At 36.1% G+C, this 9,274-nt stretch overlaps 1 protein-coding gene across 1 annotated transcript in view; it reads right to left on the reverse strand.

Annotated features, from left to right (window-relative positions):
- The window catches only part of sp6 (Sp6 transcription factor), an 8,352-nt gene extending 2,402 nt beyond the window's left edge, over positions 1-5,950 (reverse strand). Inside the window, exon 1 of the mRNA XM_008317851.2 lies at positions 5,407-5,950. The gene's annotated coding sequence lies outside the window, so the exon portion shown is untranslated. The remainder of the gene's footprint in view (positions 1-5,406) is intronic.
- Between the last annotated feature and the right edge of the window lie 3,324 nt (positions 5,951-9,274).

The raw sequence follows: 9,274 nt of genomic DNA on the forward strand, positions 1-9,274 counted from the left end.
ATGATAAGCAGGAAGAAGCTGACAGGACTTGTGCTCAAGCTCCAAACAACCTTGTTGATTTCCACCACACCCCGGCACATCTACAATTATCTTTACAGCAGGAAACAGTAAAGCCGTCTAAGTTTGGAAACTTGTGTATGTCAGTCCTGGGATCATTTCATGTAAAACCGTATCTGATTCGACAAAGAGTTGAAGGTCACCTACGTTAAGTGTTCTCAGCTGGAACAACATTAATCATGACTGTGGATCATGGATATGGAGACCAATTAAAGGCATGGTGGGTTTTTTGGAACCAGGAGCGCTATGTATGGATCCTGAGAACGCCAGTCCTACCCACTCAGGGATGCTTGGAATCATAAAGCAATTAGTTTGAAATCCCTAATGAAACAGCCTGTGGCCAAAGGCCAAGCTGATTTACTTGATGTAGGCCTGAAGCCACAAGAACTGCTCTGTAATTTTTTGGGAATGTGACTCAGACGCCCAGCAGAAACTGTCCCCCGAAACGCTGTTCTTAAGGAATACCATAAACATGAATGAGACAGCAGCGTCCTCCCACATTGACTTTAGTGCTGGGAACGTACTGAAGCTACAGAAGGAAACAGCTGGCACGGAGGGCGGGTGGTAGCGCGGCAATGACAGAACTATGGCCATAAAACTTGCCCGACCAAGACCCAGCACTACCTCCAGTCAACACGTCCGCCCGGGAGAAAACGTGCCGAGAACGGCAGAGTGAGAAAACCTAAATGGCGGCACAGGTTCAGAAATGAACGGGCGAAAACTTAAAATGTCCTGAAATCATGAAATGAAATAGGTGGCTTTAGTTTCCAAAGTTAACTCAACAGTACATGTCAACCCTAGACAAATAGAATTGGGATATGCTAAGTTGAGCAGGTGGTGAGCCAGACCGTATCGAAAAGGTAAAAGGTATGTTAGCAAATAACGGTACTAATGTTATTATTCCATTATTATAGTTATTATATACTAGTGTTATTATTCCATTATTATTGTTATTATTATTAGAGTTTAAAGTAAAATATAATCCAAATCAATTTAGTGTTGTTTTGAGCTAGAAATACACTATTGGTGGTAAACTATTCAAGTACTGTAGGATAGCATATTTTGTGAAATGCTAGATAAAAATAATAATGCAGGTTGGTTGGGCAAACGTTTTGAGTCACAATTGGTCCTAAAATTTGAGTCAGGAACAGATCAGTGAAGCGTTCTTGTGAACGAAGATAAATGACATGTAAAAGTCATGCATAAAGGCTAAAGTGCTAAAATGGTTTTGATCATTTTCTGCAACATCTATAGGGGAAAATGTGGGCATTGCAGGGAAAAGGCAGAGGTATAATCACAATACAAACCAATTATATCATTTGGACAAGTTTGGCGGGCCGGATTACAAAGCTGAACGGGTCGCATCCGGCCCCTGGGCCTTAGTTTGAGATGCTCACAAGTAGAAGTGTCAAACTCAAGGCCCGGTTTGCAAATACGGCCTGCTAAACCTTGTTAACCTATGAAACAAAAGTTTTTGTAATCAATCAAATAATAATCAATTGCAGAAACATGTATTAGTCTGTTATGGTGTAGTTACATCTACACCAGCGGTCCCTAACCTTTTTAAAGGTTATTTTCAAAATAAAAAATCTTTTAGACTTTATTCTGTTTGTATCAGAGTCTGAATGACCTATTATTTTAAAATATTGACAGATTATCTTAAAATAAAAAAAAGTAACTGTACATGGATGATTTTCTTTGAATAAAGTAAAAACTTAAGTACATTTTTTTCACTGTCCCACTGCGGCCCAGTACCAGATGACCTATGGACTGGTACTGGTCCCTGGACCGAGGGTTGGTGACCCCTGATCCATACAGTCTTCCATTTACAACCAGCCCTGGTTTAGAGCAGTGTTTGCTGATGTGCCTCCTGGTGAAAATGAGTTTGACACCCCTGGTTTAGAGCAGTGTTTTCCAAACTTTTTTTTCTGGGGACCCATATTTTAAAAGTCACAAATACTTCGCGAGGTTTGTGACGATAGGCATTATTCGTAAACTCCTGGTAAACATGTGGGACGACCCAAAGTAAAACTCTTGTGACAGTCTTGGGGGAAAACAATGGTTTAGACTCCTTAAACCTTTGTTTCCCAAAGACTGGGGTGCCAAATATGTAGATCAGCAATTACATTAAAGGAAACAAACAAACAAAAAAAACAAACAACTAAAAATGATAGAGTCAGACGGCATTGTGCCATACAACTACAGCCATTTAATCAAAATAGTAAATATATATTTGTAGTTTTCAATGTAGGTAGATCACTTTACCTCGGTCATTTGAAAAAAGTAGCTCCAAAGCCGAAAACAGTGTGGACAAATAGTTTTGTCATAGCTGTCTGTGCACATGTCGTACTATTCAAATGCGCTGAGAAACAGATTTGAGATGAAACTAGATAAAAAAAATAACCTAGAGCTCTCGTCTGTTGGCATTTTCTTAAACGTTAGTTAACGAGAAAGTTAGCCAAAAAAGAGACATCTAATAATATTCTTTTTACATTACACCAAACATTAACCATTCATGTTGATGATATTGCACCTGCAAAAAAAAACAAAAAACAATCTGTAGTTACAATCTACAATCTTAGAGACACCAAGGTAGCGGTGCAAAAGAAATCCAAATGAATTGGCTAAAAAAAGCTAAACATTTAAGAATAGCTGCCTATCCACTTGGATGGATGTGTAGATTATACGTAGTATTTTAGGTATCATCTGGTTTGTCTGTCTCAGTCATACCCTAAAAAAGGCTAGGGTGTGTTTAGTCTGACTGGATCCGTATTTAACCAAAACAAGTTGGGAAAAAACAAAAAACTCGACATACCAGCTTTGAATCTGTTTTCAAACGTTACCACACGTGAAGCTTTTAGAACCGTCTGTAGTGTCTCGCGAAAAATGAACCTAAAAATTATGACCTTGAAAAACTCGCCAGTAAAAGGTTAGGAAAATGTTGGATGACATATGTTGAAGGAATGACATCCAAAACATCCCTACAGTAGGAACAAAAGTGAGGCCTTGTTTTAAAAAAAGTTTGATTTGCACTCACAGCTGCAGCTGCCACAGACTTTGACCTCTGATATTTCCAAATGTTATCAAATGGACACCTGTTAATTCAGCTTGATCCCACTATTATTCCCAATACAACCATTTTTGTTGCTTTAATAAAAGGTTAAAATATGGATTCAGGTTAGATTTTAACCTGAATCCAAGGTTAGATTTTAACCTAAAACACAGGATTAAACCATCAACTTCGAGTTCTTTTTTTTTCTCCTCCCAATCTTGTCTGATTAAGATTGAGAGAGAAAATCTCCCTAATAGTAATATTAAAGTTCTAGCTATCTAGCAAATTCAATTGCTGTTGTGTGAGATGGTCTTCCCGTTGCACAGCTGAACATCGATTTGCCTGCCAGTGTTTTTCCTAACGGCATTTTGAAGTTTGTCTTTGGACATAATCATTTTTTTTTTTTGCTTTTGACATCCTGATAATAGCTTAAATCTATTGTTTATCCATCCATGCTTTTGACATCCTAATAAAAGCTTAAATCTATTGTTTATCCATCCATCCAACAATCCATCCTTATATGTATGCTTATTAAGATTTGATATACTTCCACACCAGACATGATCAAACTAAGGTGCGGGGGCCAGATGTTGCCCGTTTAGCTTTTTAATCCAGTTTGCCCACGCCTGTTCTGGACCATGTGATCATATAATACCAAAACCAACCATAATAGTGAGGAGTGACACAGTAAGCAAGTGATTGATTTCCATGTTAGCTCATTTTTTTTACTTTTTTCTATTCCTCTGTGTCCTACAATGTGCAGTAGCAATAATGTGCTTTAAAACAAATCTAAATGTTTAAAAAAAAAAGGTGAAAAAAATTGACATAAACATGACAAAAAGTAAAGCAAATCTAAATGTTTATGTCAAAAAATTGACATAAACATGACAAAAAGTTAGTTAGTGTGTTAGTTAGTTCCTTAGATAGTTAAATGTTTAGTTAAATGTTCCAACCTTTGCATAAATAATAAAATCCTAAATTCTGTTGCAGCAAAAAAAAAAAAAAAAAATCCTAAATAACTCTCAGCCCTTACACACCAAAGGGATTGGGATTAAACAATGATAAGTAAATAATTTGAAAATAAACTACCTGGAATTTGTACATGTGTATGTAGCTGTAACGATATAAATAAATAATAATAAATATTTTAGTACGTTAAGACCCATCTGTTTTGTGTACTGTATTCGGGCAGATTTATTTATTGGCTTTTCGTATCTGTCAGAACCAGCATGATGCTGATCTCAGATCTGCTGATGTCCTTCAGGTTTATGTTCCAAAAGCTAAAAAAAAAAAAGACCCCGATTTCTAAAATCACATTCAAAAGGAAGGGAAACTGTTACAAATATTAACATCAATTATTCGAGAAAAAAAAAAAAGTTAATAACTTAAAGTAGTAGTAATAACTTTTAGTTAGATAACTGAAGTTCCTTTGTTTGTTATTCCCACTATATATATATAGTGGGAATATATACATATATATATATATACATATATATATATATATACATATGTTATTATATATTATACATATAGTTATTTTAGTATATATATATATAACATTATATATATATATGTATATATATATAAATATAATGTTATGAATTTCAATAATTAACTTTTAACAAAGAGAATCACTGTCTGTGAATTTGGAACTTTTTTTATGAGGCTGTTCAGGGCTGCAGCTAGAGATCAACATCATCATTTAAACATCACGTCTTATTTTCTGGAATAATTGTTTATCCTCTTTATCCCCACATTTTACTGTGTTTTATTGCATTCCCCCCCCCCCCCCCCCTCATTTTATTTCCCTTTATTTTAGCAATTTTTCCTGTACATTAAAATCCAGCTATAATTTTAGCAAACCATCTGCTTCTTGGAATTTTTTTTTTTTTAAGTAGCCAATTTAGAAAAAAAAAATTTTTATACAAGTGTCTTTTCTCTATTTTATTTCTATTTATTCTGATAAAACGTGCTATTTTTTTTTTTGCTAAATGTTTGCAACATCCTGACCGGTGTTGAATTATTTTTTTTATGGGTTTTTATTGCTATTTTTAGTTGAATTTATTTATTAGCTGTATTCATAGCTACAATTGGACCTTAACTTGTGGTAATGTCCGTTTTAACATTTAGCCACATTTGGACAAGTTAAATGATTTATTAGTTATTTTTAAGTTCTTTTTTTTTGGCCAACCTCAAAGTAATTTAAGATATGTTTTTTTAACTAATAATAACTGTTTAAGTTTCGGTTTGTTGAATGTAAACAGTCATTTTAAAAACGTAAAGTATTAGATAGTTACCTGCTGCTCCTGGATCTCCTGCTGATGATTTTTGTTTGTTTTTAGAATAAGGTCAAACGTGTTTCTGCTCTGCTCTGCAGAACTGACTCTTCTTCTTCTTCTTGGTCTTCTTCTTGGTCTTCTTGGTCTTCTTCTTACCATGGTGGTTGACGATTAAGATCCTAAAATATCCTCATGTTAAGTGACACATTGCCGCCCCTTCTCCATCGCACTGAGTCTGAGGTGAAGTGACACACGGCGGCTTCAGCAGCGACTAAAACACTTTATCTCCCAACTGCAGGTCTTTGTCAGCGGAGGCTCTGCCCACTGCTGCTTTTGCTCCTCCCCTAGAACCTGACTCCACTTCAGCACAAGACTAGAGATTTTTTTTTTTTTACCATGGTGCACCTGTTGTCTTATACTTTTATATGCCGATCATTTTTATTATGTATTTGTTGGCAGTGAAAGACAAAAACATTCAACTCTATAAAAGTTGGTGCACTCCACAAAAATGTGATGAACTCTTATGTATGCTTTTGAAAGAAACAAGAGCACAGACCTCAGTGGGATTACAGTGAATACATTATTTTTTTTTGTATACTTATATCTATATATATATATATATATATATATATACTGTAATTTCGAGACTATTGAGCGCACCTAAATATAAGTATATGTACAATTATTTTTTTTAAATTGTACATATAAGGCACACTTCTGCCTACTAAATTAAAAAAAAAAAATTAAATTGTACATATAAGGCACACTTCTCTATAAGCCGCAGGTGTTCACGTTGTAACATGGGGTATTTACACAGAATTATTATTTTTTTCCACTTAAATAAAGGCTTTTTTTCCGAACAGTGCCTGTACCACGGCTGGTTACACGTTAGCTCTTTCTCGCTTCAGCGCCCCGACCGTAGTTTGAATGTACAGAGGAGGCTTAATAATCTGCTCCAGGGGCAAAGCTAACATTAGCTCTCGGGCTAACTCCCTTCATTTTGTGCTTGTCCGCTGCAGAGGTAAACAGAGACAGGGAAGTTGGGGGGGTCTTTATTATCAGCCAAACCGAGCACAACGAAACATGAACAATGTTTTAACAGCTCCCGAATAACCAACTCACTCAACTCAAAAGAAAGTAGAAGAAAGAAAAGTCGTTGATCGCTAGCGGTATGAACTTTGTTATCGTGTAAAATTCAATAAATTAGCCGCCTCGTTGTTTAACCAAAGAAAGTACGATAGAAGTGTGATAGAAAAAAAATGTTGAAGAGCTGAAGTGCATTGCTGTTGTTTGTGGATCTTTTTATCACAACAGTGTGTTTGTACAGATGCTTACTCACTGTGGCTAATGAAAAAAAAAAAAAAAAAAAAGCTAACCACTAATCCATCCTTTCTGAAGTTGAAAAGTTGCGGTGTAATTTCTTTATTTTTCTCAATGCAGGATTAAGGAACCACAGGTTTCAGGCCAACACATACATAGAGAGGAATGAGGTCAAAGTTCCACACATACCTTTCCTTAGACTGTCACCTGCACTTTCTGTCTTCAGGGTTCCTTCTCGGACAAGCAGCATCGCAACTGTCGTTACTGCTACTTTATGTTCTCTGCAGATAAATGGAGCGTTGGTGTGAACTAAGATAAACGACATGTAAAAGTCATGCTAAAATGCTAAAATGATTTTATCATTTTCCACGCCATCTATTGGAGAAACATGGATATTGCAGATAAAAGGCAGAAGTATAATGATAATATAAATACATTGTATAATTTGGAAAAGTTTGGCGGGCCGGATTAGAAAGCTAAACGGGCCACATCTGGCCCTCGGGCCTTAGTTTGCCTGATTTAAGATAACCGTTCTACCTCTGTAAGAATCTCCAATTCTTTATCATTTTTTTTTCTTTTTGCAATTAAGCTTTTCCAAAGTCAGCTTATGATGATGATGTATTACTTAGTGCTGATGCAATAAGCCAGCGTCTACGTGTGTATGTGTGTCCGTGCAATTGTGTGTGTGTGTGTCTCCAGTTTGAGCAGCCTAAGAGTCACAGTGTTGAGACCTAGAAATCCTTTGATTGCAGACAATCCGGTGAGACGGGCTGTTTGACCAGTGCAGCCCACAGAGACAGGCTCACTACACAAATATGAAAATGCTACTCAGCAAAAAAAAAAAAAAAAAAAAAAAAAAAAATCAGCAAACACTCAGTATCAAATTTAAAGTCTTAAATCCAAATAGTAGGGTGACGTGATCTCTGCTTCACACTTCACACACAAGAAAATGTTCCTAAATTTCCGTTGCAAATTGGTCTGTTTTAAAGATCTCATAATTTTGTTTTTTTTTTCTTTAATAGTTTTTTAAACACTTTTCTTCAACAGCGTTTTTTTTTTTTTTTTTTTTTTTCAAATTTGCGTTCCTCTCTGACTTAATTCCTTTCCTGTCACAGCATGTTGGCATAGCAGCTTCAAATCAACTGACAAACACAGACCACAGACAGGACGGCGGGAAGTCACTTCCTACACCTCTGTGCTGCTGCTGCTGTTTTTTTTTTGTTTTTTTTTCTCTCTGAACACCGAGGTTGAGCTGATTACACCGTGGACACAGTATAAGAGAGAACTGCACGGCTGCAAAGCTTAGAATTTTGTTGCCATTTTCTTGTCAAAAAAAAAAAAAGAATCACATTGACTTGGTCAGGGTTTGGCAGGGCTTCAAGGTAATTCGACCCAAATTCACATTTCCTTGTTTTTGACCATGGACCTTAAACTGTTCGTAAACTCTCGCAAAGTCTGAATTTGATCTAACCAGTTAAACATCAGTAGCATAAAAAAATGTAAACTTTACAATGTTGCCACAAAGACAGAAGACAAAACAAGAATGAGTGAGATTTGTGCTTGTTATCCTATTTTGTGCAAATAAGACTGTAAATAAAGGCCCGGTCTGGCCCTTTGGTTTGCTAAGCATCCAAAAAAAAAAAAATAAATAAACCAGCCATTAAGGTACACAAGCCAGTGTTTCTATAGTTTCAAAAAAATATATAAATAAATTAAAAAAAAAACATCTCCATACACCTCCTTGAGAGATACGCAGACCACTGACCAGAGTGTAATCTTATGTTCTAATATTATTATTACAGAAATTTATGCAACTGTGGACCCGGGAGTTTGATAAACGTGTCATGGGTCAAAAGACTTCGAGTGGTTTAAACTCAACGAGGGACCAGTGTGTAAAAAAAAATAAAAATAAAAAAAAGTGTAGCAAAGAAGTACATTTATGGCGTATGAAAATGACACTTGCTTTGTCATTTCTGTCCTTGAAGAACAATAGAAAGTCACCGAGATACTGTTCCCTTGTCTGCGTTTGTGCAGCAGCGCGGCTGAAGTGAGGACCACACACTGCGTCCTAAATGATGTTTACCTTCGTCTTAGAGCCGTCAGGCTTATTTCCTTGTGGATACGATGCGACACAATCATAAAAGAGACGTCTTAATAACATTTAATTACGGTGCCATTTCATCCAGGGGCTTACAAATTCTCCTAATGATTTAAATGTGTTTGTGTTGCTTGTTTGACAGTTTTTGTTTCTCTCACTCGGAACATTTTTTTTTTTTGTCCCGGAGTTTATTTTGTGTGCACATATAAATGTTTGTGGTGTTTCAATGGCTCTCTCTGCTAAGGAGTCTTCTCTCCAAGTGACAATATTTACTCTTTTGGGACCACATCAGTCAGAGAGTCCTATGAACTTCAACGGAGTCTGGTACATTGTTGTGTGGGAGGTGAGCCCTGTTCTTCTGCTGTTGCTCCGGATCAAATGTATGCATGCGTTGGTGTCAATGATATTTCTGTAGAAGTCAAAATATATATGTTGAAGCTTGAATATAAATTATATATATATATATAT

The sequence above is a fragment of the Cynoglossus semilaevis genome, chromosome 9, assembly GCF_000523025.1.
Source record: "Cynoglossus semilaevis isolate Cse_v1.0 chromosome 9, Cse_v1.0, whole genome shotgun sequence".
Taxonomy (NCBI): domain Eukaryota; kingdom Metazoa; phylum Chordata; class Actinopteri; order Pleuronectiformes; family Cynoglossidae; genus Cynoglossus; species Cynoglossus semilaevis.